This window comes from Haliaeetus albicilla, chromosome 27 (assembly GCF_947461875.1).
Source record: "Haliaeetus albicilla chromosome 27, bHalAlb1.1, whole genome shotgun sequence".
NCBI classification, from domain to species: domain Eukaryota; kingdom Metazoa; phylum Chordata; class Aves; order Accipitriformes; family Accipitridae; genus Haliaeetus; species Haliaeetus albicilla.
The window spans coordinates 9,582,323-9,601,904 of NC_091509.1; the positions used below are offsets into that span (position 1 = coordinate 9,582,323).

Consider the following 19,582-nt stretch of genomic DNA (forward strand, 5'->3'; position numbering starts at 1 on the left):
GTTGACATTTTTTCCTTCTGCACGAGGAAGTTTTCTGCTTTTGTTGCCATCTCTGTCACAACAGGAGTTTTAATTCCTCACACCAGCTTCCTACCACAAACCGGAGCGCTCGCTCCTGCACACAGTTCCTCCTGTGACTACACCACCCGGCAGGATCAAGTCAGACAGAATAAGCTCAGGAAAGGAAAAGATGTGAGTGGAATATAGAGTGAGGCTATTGACTTGGCGTGCCAGACATGAGCTGGAGTCGACTCCAGATGTGAGCTGAACAATAACGAAGACCTTATAGTTTATCACCTTTTAAAGTACACGGAGGGATGTTCAAACAATTGCTTTCAGTGAATGATTTCAGGAAGTCATTAGCCTCATACAGAGAGAATAACACACATAAATACACAGGCAAGTCTATTGTGAGCATAAAAAAAGTTATCAAAACACTTTTTAAGAAACAATCTAATGTAGGGGGGGAAGCAAAATTCATCCTCTCCCTCTCACTACTCCTCCTCTTTTTTTCAATGGTTATGATGCTTAGTAAGAGTTCAGTACTGATGGGAGTTATGCAGAAATTTCATAAGCAGTCCAAAGAGAACCGCTGAGGTTATAAAGATGTTGTTATTATTGGGGTAGTTTATTTTTGCTGAAAGAATCATTAATTCAAATTGCAAATCAAAATGGAAGCAAATTCCTCTATTTATAAATTAACTAATTGCTCATTTAAATCAAAGTGAAAATAAGCCAGATATTGGCTATGCCTCAGCAGACCCCTGCTCTGTGAGTATTAGACTGCTGCAGGTTGGACAGACCCAGTTCCCACCAGGAATGAAACCAGAAGGGAACTGTAAGTCCCAACATGGTCCCCCCCAGGTGTCCAGGAGACTTATGGTCCTGGTGATGCTGTTATCCTGACGGGCTGAGCTGACCCCTTCGTGCAAAACTGCAACGTGAGGAACAGCACAAAAGGCTGCTCTGGGATGAGATGAAGCTTATTGAGAAAAGATTTTGCTAAGTTAAAAGCAAGAGTAAAGTAAATATTACAGACATTCTTCAGCCCTGTGTAATGGGAATACCGCCATAGTTAAGGCTGAACTGCAATTTGCATTCAAAAGTAGGAAGAAATTACTCTAGTTCGCATTTCAATGAATGAAATTCATCTAATGAATTAGCATATGTTGCTGTGAGACAATTTCTAGTTTCAGAGGAAGCCAAATTTTGTGCACAAGGCTTTGAAAATAAAATATTTTCTGTTTTTTACAGAAATACTGCCAAATGTTCCTTCCTTAAAATGTTGCCTCTCTTCCCCACACGCCATTGGGAAGTCCTGCCAGGGGAACCCCCAGATTCGTGTTGCAATATGGAAATTTTGTGCAGCCTCTTAACTTTCTCCCAAGCGGGGGAAAGACCGATGAAGCCGTTTGTGGACATGTCAACAGGATTGTGCAGTTGCCCTAAGGAACGGGGCTGGTGTGGGGCCAGGCCAGGAGAAGATGGGGCAGCAGCCCTGCAGGGCGAACTGAAGCCCACCATGAGCAGAGGGGCAGACCACCACATCCAGAAATGCCACCGTGCTTCTCCCCAGAAAGCCTGCTGCCCCTTCAAGGCAGGGATGCTTTATGCATAAAGCACATTGTAATGCTATTTATCACCGGCTGTACCTCCAAACTCCTCAGTAAGGAGCCCACCCACACAGCACCTTGGCAGCATGGGATGCTGTGAGCTGCTCCATGCTGCGAGAGCCCACAGCTGGTCCCCTCCCTCCCCTCCTGTTGCAGCTTCATGCTCTGCTCCTTGCAGGATAATTTTGAAACACTTGGTAGAGTTTCAATCTCACTATTAATTGGACACATCAGACCTGAATATAGCACTCAATACACCAGAAGGAAATAGGGGAGATGATGGTGCCAATGGCTACATGATCTTGAAACCCCAACCCACGCCTATGGTCCTATGTCAAATTTTGCACCCCCACAAGAAACATCTCTGCCACTGATTTAAGATGGTTTTGAGCACAGGCAAGATTTTCTTTCTCTGCATGCAGCTTCGACCCTATGGCTGGCCAGACCGTCTCTGCTGGGCTGCGAGGATAAAGGTAAAACTCACCCATGTGTTGCGAGAGCCCCTGAAGTATTTTTCATAACATCCTTAAATGACAAATCACCTGCAGTAATTGCAACATTTTCAGGATCACCTCAAAAAAGGGTGCTGACATGATCTGGCATGGCTGTAAAACTGGACTTAATCTCACAAAAAAAAGCTTCCTCACAAGGTACTTGTCCTTCCTGCTCCTTCTTCAAATACAAATAAAATAAATACCTTATTGTTACCATTAAAAATTCAGCACCTATATTGTTTAAACCATCAAACCTATTATGAACAAAGTGCTAACATATTTTAAAGTAATGAACCAAGCACAGTATCTAACAGTGAAGTCATTGCATTGTTCTTGGCAAGTGCAGTAGAAGGATGAAATTATATTTGTGACAAGGGACATCACTCGATTTGAATATCAGCTCTATTAAACAGAAAATAGCAAATGCATCAGCTCTACAACACCTCTGATAGCATGCTGAGGAAAGTATTTGGTAGGGTCAGTAGGTAAAAACTGAGCAGAGTAATTCTCATTGTTGTCTTCACAGGAAGCTCCAGAAGTAATATGCATTTACAGGGAAATTTAACTGAGTCTATGGTAATTTATTCCATGAGAATTTTCCTTTCTTCCATGGTAGTTGTTTGGGTTTTCTTTTCAGTTTCAGATTATGAAAATGATTATTCAGAGGGGAAAATAGCATCGTACAGATGCCACTGTGCAAACAGTAACTTTCGGAGGAGTAAAACATTATCATCAGAGAACATGGCAATTTGATTTACAAGTGAGCAGACAGGAAAATGTGACAGCAAGAGAAGAAAGACTAGCTTTCACGGGGTGAGGCCACCTGTAGCGCTGACGTGGGCTGACTGTGCAGCCACTGCAGAGCCCTCTGCTGCGCTCACCAGCTTGTGCGCAGTCTCTGCTGTTTGCAGAGGATGCAGTGGTCTCTAGCAGGTTAACCACGGCAGATATCAAGTTAGACCCAATTTCCCCTTGGCTAAAGCTTCCTTGAGGCTATACCAAGCCTACTCTGCTAGATAGTTCAAAGGGCTGTATGTTACACCAATATTCCCTAAATTCAGCTCAACCATCTTAAGAGAAGTTTGTCTCTTTCTAGACCCCTCTTCAACTCATCGGGTTTCCACTTCTAAGGCAGAGACCCTTCAAAACCCTGTTCCAATCCCAGCCTCTGCTGGTGAACCTACTCTACACCTAAAGCCATATTATAGCCAGTCCACAGACAATTTCAGTAAAGGCACAGGGGAGAACACTTTTACAGATAGCATCATCAAACTGTCAGTGGCCTCATTAAGCAGAGGGCACCTCCGTCCCCAGATGCACAGGGAGCAGCACACAGGCCATTAGGAAAACCAAGGCTGCCCGGGACACAGCGCAGGCTGCTGCGGGGCTTACGGCAGGATGAGCCTCGCTGCCCTGGCAAAGGAAGAGGCAGAGAGCAAGGAGGTTAATTAGTTCATACTTTTAATTAATTTGCCGTTCCTAATAGATGCTACAGATATAGTCCTGAAGTCTTGCTTATCTGACAGGGTAACTTCCTTACATGTCAAATGGGCAGCATATGCTTTCCCAACCAGCTGTGCCCACATGTGCACAGAGTGAGTCTCTGTGAGCTGTGTCTAACCGGGAGAAGGTATTTCCGTCTCTGAGGCTCATCCTCTCCTTTTCAGACTGATCGTTAATCTGGTCTCAGACAGACCTCTCCACACTGATCGTGATGTGCTCTGTGTGTTTGTGTGTGCTGCTTTGCCTGCATGTGCGCACACTGCTGGGGTTTCTTGTTATCACTGGAAACAGTCGTGTTCGAGTCTGCCACCTTTTCTTCTCTTCTGCTCCCTCTTTTGCAAAGGAGGGAAGGAGTTGTTCACCGCCTGCGGTGAGACCTGACCTCGGGCAGAGCTGCTGCGGAGGCAGGAGCTGATTCCGAGTTCCTCCCAGGTCCTGCCACCATTCCTTCCAGCACCCGGCTGCCAATGCCAGTGCTGCTCCTGCCATGGTCAGACCGCAGCTCCACCATTTCTGCCCTGATTGCCATCCTCCCAAAGCACAGGCACTTGCTTAGCTTAAAGCGTGAGAGGCATCTCACTGAACCTAAAGAGATGCACATGGATTTGAAATTAATCCTTTGGACAAATGTCTGCAGGAGCAGGCTTCTGCTCCACCGTCGGCACAGCCTGAGGAGGCAGGCTCTGATACCTCTAAGCTGTCACACCCCCCATCAGAGCTGTACCACAAAAGAGCAGAGTTTAGCCCCAGAAATTAGCAGCTTACCACACTGAAATATCTGCCGCGCTTTCCAGTGGCTGAGGTATTGTGGTTGCTTACAGGTAAGCCCGTGGTGCCCTGGATCTGTATTTCAGCACTAGGCAGCTGCCTCCTTCACATCACTGAGAGAGGTCAGAAGTCCACTGTCAAGTGAAGAATGGTGTTTCTGTTTCTTCCTTGCTGCCTGAGGGGAAAGAGGGAAGAAAGAAGAGGCGAGAGAATCAGACCTGGATGTTTCCAACAATAATTAATAGCAAATCTGGGTGGCACACACAGAGGGCTCCATGACATCCATGCAGAGGAGCTTTTTGAGCCAGAAAGCCGGCCTCCGAGACTGTTGAATCAGCTGGGAATATTGATGTGATTAACAATGATTTGATTTGGAAATCAATGCGAAGGAGATTGTTTGCTTGCTTTGTCCAATTTAGTCCATGAAATACTGGCTTCAACGCAGGGAGAAATTTAGCCGAAGCAGGAAGGGGATTTTGAGGAGGGGTGGAGTGGGGTGTGTTTGTTATTTTATCAGACATCCGTCTGGATTCTAGCTGGTGAAAACTTGAGCATTCAATCAAATGTTTTATGTGTGTCTATAATAATCCGAACAAAGGAACAGCTGACAGCTCATGATCATTTAAAGATAGAGCAATTTCTATTTAGCAATCTTGTGACTGCATTTTCTGCATCTACGTGCAAGGCTTCCTAATCGTTATGTGGGTTTTGTTGCAGTTTGGCTTCAAATGAAACACTATGAATTTACAGGAAACCCAACACAAACACTAAGTCTTTAAGAGGAATATTAAGAAGCCGTTCTCCTGGGTCGCAGAGCAAAGAGGCTGCATATGCACAGCTATTAAATGTTGCCAGGTATAAGTTGTTGAGCTTATTTTCTAACCCTAGGAGGAGTGATAATTCATCACAGATAATTTGTATTAGAAAGGAGAGAAGCATTTTTTTAAACTTTAGTCACATTAAATTGTCTCTTCCACTTTAGCTTCAGGGAGCTGCTTCTGCCAATAACTCCTGGGAGCACTCCAAGAACCCCTGGGTGAAATTTTTGTGGTGTGGGCTGGGAAGCAAACTACTAAGTAATTGATAAATGGTCTCTCCTAACATTAATATGTTTTTTGAAATATGTGAAAAGCTCAGTGATGAAATCCCAGACCCCATCTGAGGGTCTCATTCTGCCACATTAATTTTGCTGGGTAGCCACTTGCTCCACAGAAACCACTATAAAAAAATCAACACAGGGAAGAGCAGTAAATGACACACCAGAGCTGAAAGCTTGTCATCTTAGTATCGCCCTTGGGAAATTTATCCTCCTTAAAATCAGCAGCTGTGTCAGTTATGATGTAATTATTTCATCACTCACTCTGGGAAATTGAGGTTTTGTGTCCCCCCTGCCATCCAACAGGTTACTCAGATTCCCATGAAATGCTTGGTCTCTCCACTTAGTTACTTTGAAGCCGCAAGCCTCTCCCCGGCTTGAATCAAGATTAGATATCTAACAGTCAATTATGAGCAAGGAAAGCTGAAATACGACAGCGAGACAGCCCTGCCTTTTGCGCAGGTCCTTCCCACAGCCCACGATGGGCACAGGCTGAGAGGGTTGCAGGACATGGGCTGTACCAGACAGCTCTGCCTACAGCAGACAGAGCTGGCTGCTCATTCCCTTCCTCCCTCACAGCTTCCAAAGCAGCACCTCTCTTTGGGTGCAAATGGAGGTGTTGGAGGCTGTTCGCGCTGCTGCTGGAGGCTGAGTTCTGCTGGGTGGAGAGCTGAGAACTGGCTTACTCACAGTGCAGAAAGGAGCAGGACTGCCTATATGGCGTATTGGAATCACCGATATCTTGGATATCCTCTGTTGAGACTGCTCACAGGCATCTCTGGTTAGACCTTATCCCCTTGCCCCTGCCATCCTTAGGACCAGCTTCTCCATAGTAGCTGTTGTCCTTAAAGACTAAAACTTCAGCCTCCTCAGAAAGTCCTCACCTTTCTGATCCAGTCTTTGACTTGCTAGGAACAAAGTACCTCCTTTTGACACAGGAAATCGTGTCTGCAACATTACCACCACAATTTCAGCATGTCCGTGTAGGCCTGGACTCCTTTGATGGAAGAGTTCCACTGGCTGAAGACACCTCAGTGTCTTTAAGCAGTGGGACCGCTGCAGCTCTACTTACTGTGCCAGGACACATTTCCCCTTCAAACAGCTCAGGAAAGTTGAAATAGCTACAGACCAAAGGAGGTGCCAAAATATCAGCTTATAGAAGATGCTCTGCTGCTTAGAACAGATTAACACATTTTACATACAAAAGCACTGAATGGAAACATTGAGTTACTCTATATTTGGACATTGGGCAATACCAACATAATTCAAAGAAATGTAGGAGAACAATCTTGCAGTGGAAAATACCATCAGCAGTGAGGCTGAGCCCAGACTGCAGCAGTTAGCAAGTTAAAATGGTTACAGTAGTTTGGGCTGTGATCGTCTTAGATCTTAGAGGTTTTTCACTAAACGTTTTTCTGCAACTAAATTCTTCACACAGTAGACAATTTGAGTAGTGATTCAATTCACTGCAGTCTCCTCCGTGAGTCATTACTGAAGCAACTCTTAAATGAAGGTTAAGAATTTTAAACAAATGGCTCTACCTTTTGAGATGGGGTGCAAATCCCAGTTGGTCACAACTAGACATTCAGACAAAAGGGACTTCAATTCTCACAGGTGAGATCCGTCTACATCCACTGATGCATTTTTATTTCAGCAATTCAATGCTATCCTTCAGCCTCTTTGTGCAACTATTCAGTGAGGCTCTTTATCTCTCTGTCATATACTTGTAATATTTATTCATATAAAAAAGACCTAGATGATTTGGACAGCGGCCATAGCTTTTCAGATCCAAAAAGCACCTCTACCTTAAAACTGTTGACTAATTGGAGTAGTTCTGCAGTACCGGCAGCAGAGGAGAGTATTCCCTCTCCCGTGCGTGGAGAAGGAGCATTTTCGGAGCTTCTGTGCATTGTGGAAAGGCAGCTCTACCCACGGGAGGACAGCGCCCGGTGAATTGTTTCTATATCTGTAATATGCTCTCCTAGCAAAGCACCTGGAGAGCTGCCTCTTTCTCTTGTATTTCATCAGTGTGGATGGAGAGTGGCAGACCCCCAGTACCAGCCCTCACAGCACTCCATACTGCCATGGTGACAGGGTCTTTCAGCCTTTGTGGCCAGTCTGAGCCAGCTAAAAGCTTTCTTTTGCCACAATAGTGCCCCCAAAGATCTGCACTCTTAAGGGCCCCACACTGGGCTTGGGTTCAGACCACAGCCCTGGAAGCAATCGGCTCTGCAGCTCACTATTAAGCTCAGCAGCTATCTAGGCTTCTACACAGGCCCAGCTGTACTTAATTCCAACACCATTCGAAACTAATACCACCACTGCCTGTAATGCAATAGCTGAGCCATAACCAGACTTCATGTGTGTGTGAGGTAGATAAACACTACACAGGCTCCTGGCTTGCCTATTAAGGTGTTGCCCTGTTGTTCTTACCAACATCAGCACTGCTGACAAAAAGCAAGCAACGCATTTTAATAAATGTGGAGAGCTGTGTTTGGCTTCCCAAGTAGCTCTGCAGGCAGCTTGACGAAAGGGAGCTACACACCGCTGCAAACCAGGCTTCTTCAGGGAAGGGGGAAGGAGATGAAGCAAATGTTTCTGAGGTTCAGATGAGCAATCTTCTGTGCAAACAGACAATCCCCGAAGCAAAAGCAACTGCAGAGCTATTTTGATTAAACAAGCCTGGGATCACTGGATTTCTTCTCCTGCAGAGTCCAGGAAAGGAGTGGGACAAATTCCCAGTGCCAGTCAGTGGAAGTAATGGTTCTGAGAACACCCCTTTAGTGACTTTACCCCTTGTTCCAATACCACCTGTAAATTCTTTGCTAAAACTAATATTCTTAAGGCGAAAGACCTTCTCTTTCACAATTTCTGCCTATAGAATTAACCGGCAAAGGTTCATCCTCTGTTTCCCCCCACCCCCCCAAATGCTTGACAGACACTTAGCAACCCATTTCACCAGATGCCCACACTCCAGCTCGCACCCCTTTCCCTTCACCTTCCCCTCCCCTTCTGGAACTGAGCGCTTTATGTTTTTTTAAAAAACTAGGAGTGCGTTAACAGGGCTCCCAACCCAGACCACGCAGGGTTCGCTTGCAGCGCCCGGGTTTGCGGGGCCGGGGCCGGGGCCGGGGCCGGGGCGGTGGGGAGCGGGGCGGTGGGAGCGGAGCGGTGCGGTGCGGTGCGGAGCGGTGGGAGCGGTGCGGTGCGGTGCGGAGCGGAGCGGTGGGAGCGGTGCGGTGCCGCCCCCCCGCGGGCGGCCGTGGATCTCGGCGCCGGTCGCGCCGCGGGCGCTCCCCTTCCCCCCGCTCCGCCGCGCTGCGCACGGTGTTTGCTGTTCCATTTCTGCCCTCTACTGGGTAAAGGGAGCTTCGCAGCTTTTCTTGCCATGCTGAGGAAAGGGAGGAAAAGCCCCGAAATACGAAAAAGGCGTTGAATCGTTGCCAGCCTAGCGGCGGCTCTGCCCCGCTCCCCCCCGCACATGGAGGCGAGGGCCAAACACGCCGGGAAGGCTCCAGTGCCTCTGAAGCAGCAGAGCCAGATGGCAGGAGACAGATTTTAGAAGGCTCCTATAAATATTTGTTCTGCTCAAATAAATATGCACGTTTTCAGTTTCTCAGCCAATTTTGAGGAGTTTGCATCAGAGAACTAGGCTTTATCACAAGATTTCGTGGACCTCAAAAGGGATTTATACAAGATGGTTTTATTCAACCAGAAGTTCAGAGCACTTTTTTTTTTTTTTTTTTTTTTTTGTCCTGAGGATGCGAGCTGCAAGATTAAGGGGAAAAAGAAAAATCCCTGAAGGAAGGTAAAACCAAACAGTAGAAATATGAGGCCAGAGTTTGCCATGTGTCTAGCCAGGATAGAGTAAGGAAAGTTTAAATGCTAACTAAGAAAACTAGAGAGACTAATTTCAAAGTTACAGATCCACCAGATTTAGCTGGAAAGCTCCTATGAAATAAATGATAGAGAGTAGTGGGTCTTAAAACTCTTAAGCTATTAAATTAGAGAAGGACCAGATATGTTGGAAACATCGCATTGTATCTGAATAAAGGAAGCCAGACGGGTGACAGACGGATTTTTAAAGGTTCCTATAAATATTTGTACATTAGTTTCAATGTAAGATACCCTGCAAGTGCTTGTCCTGGCAGCTCCACCAGGCCATTGGTATAATGCAAGCAGCCACAAGCTGCTCCGGTGGCAGCAGCACGACCCAGTGAGTGCTGAGGAGGTGCAGTGATTCAGTGGTTTCTTCAAACAGTTTTTGAAAACAGCTTTTATAAGTTGTAGCTCATGTATTTACTTGGTTAATTCCTACCAGTTCTGAGCAGTTGATAGAATTTGTTTCCATGTTTCGAGTAGCAGGGGAAAACAACTCCTCCTTTTTTTCAGTGGGAAACTACAGAACAAAACATTGTTGGTTCCTTTCCAAATTGTATTTTTTCATTCCATTATAGTTTTGCAGCTAAAAGCACTGAACTGCTGAAAGAGTTGGATCTATCTCCATCTTCTCATCCTAAAAAGTGACTGAGAAAATTCCCATTAAAATGAAATCTAAGCAAAGGTGGATCACCAGCTGCAAGTTAACTTACACAGGGCACAAATCCTACTGAAGCAAATCATCCCAGTGTCATTCCCTGTCTTTGGCCTTCTAATTGTGTTCACTTTCTCCAGCTGCTGAAGGAAGACAATTTCACTGTAAAATCAACAAACCAACCAGAAAAACATAACAAGGTATGCTATAGCTTCTTGAATGCCTCTATGCAAACAGACAACAGTCTTTTTTTCTGAAGTCAGAAGGATTTGGCTCATGGTACGACTGCCTCGGTACAATATGTCCCGAAGTAGATGGTGGTAATGCTGTTCTAATCCAGTTTGGCACTGACCCTGCCGTAGCCGCAGCGTACAGACGGCAGTGCAGTGAGGCCCTGTGTGTCTGCATGCTGCACGTGGCACTTCCCAAAAAAGGCAGTAGAGCTTTCAGTCTCGGGGCTGACCAAGTTATTCTCTGCATAAGATCCAGTGGAAGAGAGGACAGACGTGACTGGATGATGTCTCTGCAGCTCTGTACCTCCAGCCTCCTTCATGCTGCACTGGCTTATAAGAGACCTTGCTGGTACTCAGCGAAGGACGGGCACACCTCAGCTCTCCTCATTCCTGCGCGTTCACCTCTATGCCAAAGGCATGCAGGGCTGTGCAAATCCTTTGATATGTGGTTGTACTGTGATAGGGAAATTTTACAACGTAAAACTGCTAAAGCCCAGATCCAGCCCTGAACCCAAGCCCTGCATCTCCTTGATGTCTATTCATGCCTCTCAGCACATTGCATGGTCTAGACTAGAGGATTCTTTAAGATCCCACCCAGCCTTATTTTCTTTGATCCTTCTAATTTCTTATCGAACCAGAAACTTCCCCTTCTAATACAGATATAATTCCAGCCCCTTTGGCAGCTTTTTCAATCTCCATTAGACCTTCACAACCCTGAATAAAACGTAGTTGGTTTAGCGCAGTCAATGGACTGCAAAGTTTCATCATTTAATTTAATCTCTTTTGCAGTAGTGCAATTCCCCTACTAGAGCCCTGCCTATCTAATAGGCGTATATTCTTCTGTGTCCTGGTCCTGTCTCGTCTGATCACAGCAATAGACGTGGCATACGGATTAGATGCTGGATGTCCATTGTGCTGGGAGGAGGGTGGAGACAATGTCAGTCATCCAACATGCAGAATGGGAGGGCTAGAGGGTGTTGAACATTTCACATCCCTTCTGTGTTTTCTCTTAGATGTATTGTGAGAAATGTGATCAATTCCACTCTTTTTTCTACAGATTAGAATAAAGAAACACAAAAATCCTCTTTGAATACCTTGATAACACCTCCTCAGCTGGCTCATTACAACCTATTGTGAGGCATTTCCAAAAATGAACGTTTCATGGGTCAGGAATAATACCATTGGTACGGACAAAAGGTGCCAATGCTTAGTTATACAAACTCGTGCTAACAGAGGAATGTGCCCGTCCACACCTCAGGCATCTTCCCATGCAAACCAGTAGCTTCAAACCTGCCCAGGCAAAAAAAAAAAAAAACCAACCTCAAGACTGAGGGAGTAGTCACGCACCTACAGTGGCTGGAGGCCAAAAACCCCATCATTAGGAGCAAACTTCCCGCCGCAGCGCTGGGAGCTTCCTAGCAAAAAGCCCTTGCTGTTACAGCTGTAATTACATAAATCCCTTCGATGCATTTGTGTCAAAACCATTGATCAAGAAACAGTATTAATTAGACCTAATCCACACTTCGGAGGCACCAGAACATATCATCACGGCTCGAGGGGGTTTAAGGCAGCAGAGTGTATGTCTCAGCAAGGCTTCCTTAATTTTATCCTCATGATTTTGAAGGTGTGAATGCACAGAGAAAAAGAAGGGGGAAGAAAACAAGAGAAAAATAGCAGCTTTGCAAATTTAACCCTTCTGAGGTGCAGCTAGAAAACTGAGTTGTCTGCGAGGTTAAAACCTACTATGACTGCACCTACACAAACTGAGTACACCTGAAAGTTTGTGCCTTTGAGACGAAACATTGAAATATCATGGAGGTACTAAATAATCTAACTGCAAACACTCCTATTTGCTTCTCCCGGAGCAAGCAGACACCTGGCAACTGCATGGGTAAAAAGGGCTAAATAAACCACCTGGGTTCTTTACTGCAGGAAGGCAAAGTCTGAGATCCCTGGCAATGCTCCAGCCCCGCCAGCCTGATCCCAACACAACTCGTTGCCCTGTCCCTCCACCATGCCACTACAAAACCAGCAGTCTGCTAGAGAGAGTGGGAGGCCAGGCACAGACAGGAGAAGCAGGCATTTGGAAAGTGCCCCAGGTCTTAGGCTCAGAAGAGTTAAAGCAACCAGAGGAATCTTAAACAACAACAACGAAAAAAAGCCAACCAAAAAAAAAACCAACCAAAAAACCCACCAAAAAAAGAGCTAAGCAGCAGCTCTCACAACAAAAATGCAGTTCCAAGATTAATGAGATTTTGATACCCCCCCTTTAAAAATGGAATATTTCCATTTTAAAATGTACAAAGACTAAAATCTTCATAAATATCCTATTAAGAAACTTCTGCTGCTGTTTTAGAGTTTCAATTGAAATACAGTGCATGAAGGTTGCCATAGCTACAAGCAAATTTTTAAATAACTGTTTTTCATCAGAGCAGCTGCAGTATCACGCAGAAACAAGGTTGAAGTGGGGAAGCTGGAAGGAGTCTGACCATCTTCAAGCTCCTAATCAAGCAACCCTGAGATTTTCACAAACACAGCTTAGAAACTTTAATACGCTTTCTGCTTTTTAAAGAAAATATTGCCCTTTGTTATTTGGCGGCACCCCAGCAAATGGTGTCAGCGCTGTGTGAGATCTCAGTCAAGAGAATAGCTTTGTTTTCATGCTGGAAAAGATAAAAATTTCCACTACTAAGCCCCTACCATGGTGCAAGTGCCCAGGCACTGAAGCATCGATGTGCTGTGGCCTCAGGTCTGCTCTGAAGGGCTTTCTTCGTGAACCGGTTGATTGGCAGCAATTTGCCTAAAAATGCCACAAGAGCCACAGATTTCTGTGTCCAGGAAAAACTCTTCCTTGCCTGAGCTTGCACAGGAAAACACAGAAAGGAGGAAATGTGAAAAACAAGTGAAACTGTAAAATGTTAGCAGGAGGCTTTCAAAGTGGGGCTGTGATTTAGGTGGTCCTGCCTCCAGTGGTGTTCAGTCATTTGTGAGCATGGGGAGGCATTTTCCTCTCCTGTAAGATCTCTCCCTGGCAGGAATAGGCAGAGCAACTTTCTGAGCAACAGTGCAAGCAGAAAATGGACATTTCTGCACTGTGGGCATCTGTTTAGAGGAGGTCTAGGCTACGGACAGCACTGAAAGCCTCCCTTATACTCGAGCCTTTCAACCAGTGATATTAACTATGGCAAATTTCCTAGATAACTTCAAATAGATTCATTTTGTGTCCTCAGCCAAGTATGCCCTGTGTCCCAGTCTATAAAATGAGAATAAATAAAGAATAAAATTTCTGAGAGGAATACCATGAGATTTAACTCCAGCACAATAGTAATTGAATTGCTATCTATAGAAAGTGGAAATGCTTGGCTGGGTTTGGGGTTTTTTCTAAACAACAAATTAATGATCATTATTTAATACACTATTATGAATCTGAAAGAATCATCCCAGTGATGGTTATTTTTATACAAATTGGTTCATTTATCTATGACCTGCTTCTAAGAGGTACTGCCACAGTACAGTGGAAGTGCTGCCTGGTACTTTGGCATGAAGGCTTGTGGTGCTCTGCCATCAGCTGCACAGCAGCGGAGTTTACAGGCAATCCATACAGACAAATCTTCTGGGCAATGTATTTTTATTTCAAATCTGATTAAAAAATTTCCTTCACATCTTGAAATGAAACAGCTTTCTTGCCTGATGACTGTATGTTTGTTTGTTCCAAAATCGATAGTTTTTTCAACAGGTAGTAGACAACAAAATTTTTGCAGGGTAAAAGAGAGAAGAAAACAAAGGGGAGGAAAGTCGGAGAAAACCTTAAAAAAATTTAGAAAAATGAAAGTTAAAAAATCCTGTCTTGGCAGATTCTTCTAACAAATTACATTCTTTGACTAATTCCAAGTATTCAAGGAAGTGTTGCAGGCCAGGTTGGATGGGGCTTTGAGCAACCTGGTCTAGTGGAAGGTGTCCCTGCCTATGGCAGGGGGTTGGAACTAGATGAGCTTTAAGGTCCCTTCCACCCAAACCATTCTATGATCCATAAGTGCTGAGACAGTGTAAATCGTATCTTTAGCACAGAAAAGTCCCTCATTTTAGAACCTAGATACTTAATGGCAGCCAGAAACATCTCAGTGCCTCAGTGAGGTAATGGCACTGCCTCCTTCAGCTGGCTTTGCCCAACACTCCTCTCCAGGTCTGCAGTGAGCGGTCAGAAAATGGAAAATAAGGATGACTACCAGAAAGACAACCTAGCAAATACTTTTCATAATAACTTTAACCTAATGTAAAAGTACCTCTTTGCCAGCGCAAAAATAGGCTAGTATAGCAGAATGAGGAAGGGATGCCAGTGAACAGAGATTTCTATACTTGAGTGCATGTCAAAGAGACAGACCTTCCAGCATATCTTTAGGTATTAACTTTTCTGATGTAGAGTTTTTTTAAAGGAAAGAAACAGAAGACAAAAAAGTACAACCTGCTGTATGGTTGGGCTGCCAAAAAAACAGATTGTGAGTCACTGAAAGCTAGTGACCTTAGTCAGCATATTGTGACTCCATAGCTTTTAAGCCCTGCTGTTTCTTTTCCAAGGGAGATGAGAGCCTTGTCAAAGCTGTAGTTTCCATATATACACATGCACACTCACACTTGCATTAAAGTGCTATTTCTCTCAATCGTCAGGATTACTGAACCTGACATAAACTCATCATTTTCCTGGAAGCAAAAAGGGACGCTAGCCAAAAAGATAAGCCACAGTCGGCAACAGCTATCTTGTCTTGGGGTACCAAAGGGCAGCAAGCGCAGAGCCATCTCTACAGGAGTGTGTAAGTGCAGCCACTCATTTGAAAAGGCCTAAGATCATTTGCTGAGAATAAACACCTGTCTGCAGCCTGCACTAATGCCTCTCATCAGCATTCACTGGAAAAGGCACACACAGTATAAAGAAGAAATGCAGACGCTTAAGGAGAAGATGATGGGTGGGAGGCAGCAAAGGGAGCAGTGCTTAATGCCACAGGGCACTTTCTCACCTCAACTGCAATGCAAAACACGCAAAGACCTATAGACCTGTTACTGCTGCGGCAGTTCCTCTCTCTCTGTCTGCCTCTGTCCGCTCCCCTCTGTGTGTTGCACCATTTGTTTCCATTCTGCTTTTGAAGTAGTGCACAGGCCCCTCCAGCACTCAATGAGGTTTGGGTTTTTTTCACCAGGTTCAAGCACTATCTGGAAGCAGGGAGAAAAGTGTCCCAGAGCAAGAAAAAGAAAAAAAAAAAGATATAATCCCACAATATACAGGGGGAAAAGGCAAAAAAAAACCCAAAAGAGATGACCTGAGAGAGGCAGGGAGGGATCAAGGACCAAGAAGTGGGGACAGAACGTCAGCCAAGGGAGGGGGAGGCAGCAAACCGCACAAACAGCGGGAGTGGGCGACACTGGGGCACACTCGTACCAGAAGAAGGGTGTAGGTGTTTGTCCTCATTTGTTTGTTGTGAATAGTAAGCAGAAAGCCACAAGTGAAGAGCAATAAGCATGCAACAGAATTCAGGGCTGCTTCTCCATTTTAAGTGTTTGGACTCTCAGTTTATTCATCTGCAAAATGTAGGTAGCCTTGCTGGTCTGCCACAGCTGTGTCAGGGGGATGCAGCCCATTGATTTATTCAGAACAAAATAAACAAAGTAAGATCTGTGAGTAAGCACTAGAAGGTGGCATAGATCAACTTGAAAAAGATACATAGAGGGTATATCTTTTTAGCAAATGCTTTACCTGCCCCAAAATCAAGTTTCACATCTATAGCAGCACTAACAAATATAGCTGAATTCACCTGAATGATTCTGCCAAGAGGAAAAAAAGTACAATGAAAAATCAGAATTTCATTCCAAAATGAAACATCTAGAGGGCCAGATTAAAGAGACCGGTTTTGTAAGTCAGGGAACAGGAGAAGATGGGAAAAACTTTCAGAAGTGATGAAGTCATCAGAGTTGTGATGCTTTCACTGCTGGTGCTTGTGCACAAAGCTGGTGAATTCAGTAAGGACTTGTATCAATTAATACACATAACACACTGTACTTCTGACAGAGCATCACGAAATGAGTCACTGAGTCGCTCTACCTTCAGCACTGCGACACTGCATTACCTCGGTGTGCTGAGAGGCACGTATCCCCGTGCAGGCTGGCTGGGGTGTGAGCTGCCAGCTGGGGCATCCTGAGGACTGCCCTGGTTACAGTGAAGTAGAATAAACGTGTATACTGCCAGGCAGCATAATTAGACAGACAGAAGGTACATTGGTTTGAAATGGCATGCTAAAAATACTTTCTATTCTGCTGGAAAGACACAGCACTGTCAGGAGGATAGTCTGGGACTTGAAAACTTATCTGGTTTAAAGATTCCAAGAACATCCAAAAAGAAGATGCCTTGTCATCCAGGGCAAGCAAGGTTCAAAAGTAACTACAGTAGCCTGCAGCAAAGGAAGAACACACTGAGTGGTCGGTCACTGTGGGGCTGAAAGGCAGGCTTGCTCCTGCTTTCAAAATAGCTCTGTGCCTAATCATTTTAATCTGTTCTCTCTCACCCAGCAGCAATTCTACAGCACAGAAAACACCTAGGCAGCTTTGAGAGAAAAAAGGCTTGAGAATAACAAACTCTGGGAACAGCTCTTTCCTTCACCATTTTTCACATGAACAGCTATGATCAGAACATATACTTGTTCAGGGGACAAATACCAACTACTTTTTCATCACACATGGGCTGTGTAACTGTTTTCCTACATGCATGCCCAACATTCATGGAGAGCTGGAGCTCAAGAGCTAGACAGAAGTTTCATGACTCTCACCTAGGCACAGGCAGTTCATGGCACTGGGGGAGGTCCAGCACCACGCAGACATAGCTATCAACTATTTGGTAGCGATATCCCATTTGCAGTTCATGGAAGGTGTAGTGATCTGGTGTGTGAATGTGTAGTGTAGTGTACTCTGGGGGTACACGCGTACAGCTCTGGCCCAGCAGGGGAACCCCCTGACGCTTCCTGTGAGTACGATCGCAGGCGTGAGCCATTATCAGAGTAACAACAGCCCTGTATCTGTTCTCTCACTTACACAATGATGACTTGTTCACCACGCCACGTTTTAACTACTTAAGCTTAATTTGAGATAACATCAATAGTGCTATTATTAGTTCACGATTTATTGTAGACTTTTGAGGAAAAAAAAAAAGCATTACTTACACCACATACTGGGAACTGCCCTCAAAAAGGTGGGACTGCAAAGACTCCTGTACCAAAGACCATCTTGATTTCATCAGTGGCCTTGCGTGGTTACCACCATACACACATCATCTTCTCCGCCGCATCACTGCCTGGAGGTTGGACTTCATAGTGAAGAAAGTGGATGAAGTTTTGCGCCTTCAGCCATGTAATATCCACCACACCGCCTGCATTAGACATCCTGTAAAACTGTTCCATCGCTCTCTCTTCCTTTGCAGACTTTGCTAAGTCCGACCTCAAATTTCATTTCTTCTTTCTGACAGGGATGAAATAAAAAAAATGAAACTTCAATATTGTCCTTTGTTTGTGCGTTTCTCCCTCTTGTTTAATGGATATTGCCACAGCATGAGCTGATGGAACTGGTGAGCTCTTCCAAGAACTATAATTTCTAGACTGGTGAGTATGGTACATTTCAGACAGCCACAAAGAAGCTCTTCAACCCCTACAATAAAAATTTATATGAAAAGCACATCAGTATGAAGGTACATCTGTATCCACAGGCAACAGTGATTAGATCTGATTATTTTTAGTGTAAATACATTTTCAGCATAAGAGGCACATGACAGTTTTAAGCTACTTAGCTGAACACACTGCTCCTGCACCTGTGGGATTTTAATATTTCTATGCTTTTAAGAGCATTGCACGATAGGGATAAGATCAGTGCATGATCCACTTTACTGAGTTGGAAAAATGTAATTTAGGAAGGTGTTATTATTGCAGGAAAGAGGTGGAAAGCTCATTGGTAATGATAACTCTTTACATGCTTATAGACCACAAATATAATTTTCCTGATGCCTGAACGAAAAATTTGAACATAGATCCTCCAAGAAAAAAAAATCAGCCTGTGTCTTGAATGAATCCCCCTATAAGGGGATGCTTGTGCTGCCAAGCCTTCACACAGCACACACATTGCCATCACTGATTACACTAGAAGCTCCCTAAGTGTTTATGGAAGGGTGGTGGTGGCTGGTGCAAATGCATATTCTTTACAGTCACAACTAAGATTTTTTTTTTGCTGAAAATGGGTATTTGGCATAAGACAAAGCAATGGAAACAATAACTGTACAGCAGTGGTACTGGACAGAGGAGGTTACAGCAGGTTGTCAGTTGGCAAACTTGGCGTTCAGACTGGGGAGGTGCAGGGTTTCACTGGTCTAGTGCAGCTCACCGTGGCTGCCGTTAGGAGCACTGCACCACTTTGCATTATTTGGGGACCGTCATTCAGTCAACAATATCTCAGGGATTTATATGTAACCTTGATAAAACCGAGAGGAAAGAACAGAGTGAATTAAACAGTGAGCAGCAACACAGAGCCTATCAGCTAAGAAAAGACTCAATCATTATATAGCTATTTAACATGAGAGAGCCTGGCCTTTGCAATGAAACCTCCCTGTTAAAATGATTCACTTCAGTTATTCTTTCTCTCCTACTTGCCGCTATCACCATCCAGAAGAGTCAGCGAATGATCAAGTGCTTCTTTGATCTCCTATGTATGTGAAGGCAGAAATATCCAAGCTGAAGAACTGAGCCCCATGGGTCTGACAGCGGATTCAATTACAACCCATGGAATTCAGTTCTCAAAGCTGAGAATACATGACATTCGTTTTAAGGCTGTCCTGACGCAGAGTAGTATCTCATACTCCTCCTTGCTCTCTCCAGTGCCTGGCCTTCTTCCAGGTGCTGTAAAACAGAAGAGTGAAACCTTCACTGCAGCCAAAGCAACTCTACCCAGACTGTAGGTCAGATGCAGAATAATGGCTCGAGGACATATATATTGAAAAATAGGCTATTTTGTATTTTTTTTTGGCACCAGAAGTGGCCACACACATAGACAGAATGTGCCCTAACACATAGCAGAATTCTTAGTAATAAAAAATGAAACTTATAGCCAAGGAGTATAACATTTTGCACTTTTCTGGAAGCCTTTGAGAATTTCAAAGAGGTAAGTTATAGATTTCCTTCCCTGTTGTTTTTTAATACGACAACACAGACATAGAGGTAAAATCTTCCAGAGTCACACAGCAATCTTTGTTAACAAAATAATCCATCCAGAAGCTCAAAAGAAGGGAAATCTGGCACTGGTGCAGCCCTTCAGTGTCA

The 19,582-nt window shown here is 44.5% G+C and overlaps 1 long non-coding RNA gene across 2 annotated transcripts; it reads right to left on the bottom strand.

The window, feature by feature from the left end:
• Positions 1-3,551: 3,551 nt before the first annotated feature.
• On the bottom strand, positions 3,552-19,265 carry LOC138682315 (uncharacterized). Of its 2 annotated transcripts, XR_011322420.1 has the most exons (3): positions 17,444-19,265; positions 4,376-4,549; positions 3,552-4,195 (listed from the first exon to the last, which is right to left on the bottom strand). It is a non-coding gene; the product is annotated as an uncharacterized lncRNA (long non-coding RNA). The 2 variants fall into 2 exon arrangements; XR_011322419.1 differs by having other exon boundaries at positions 3,552-4,549.
• Positions 19,266-19,582: the final 317 nt, after the last annotated feature.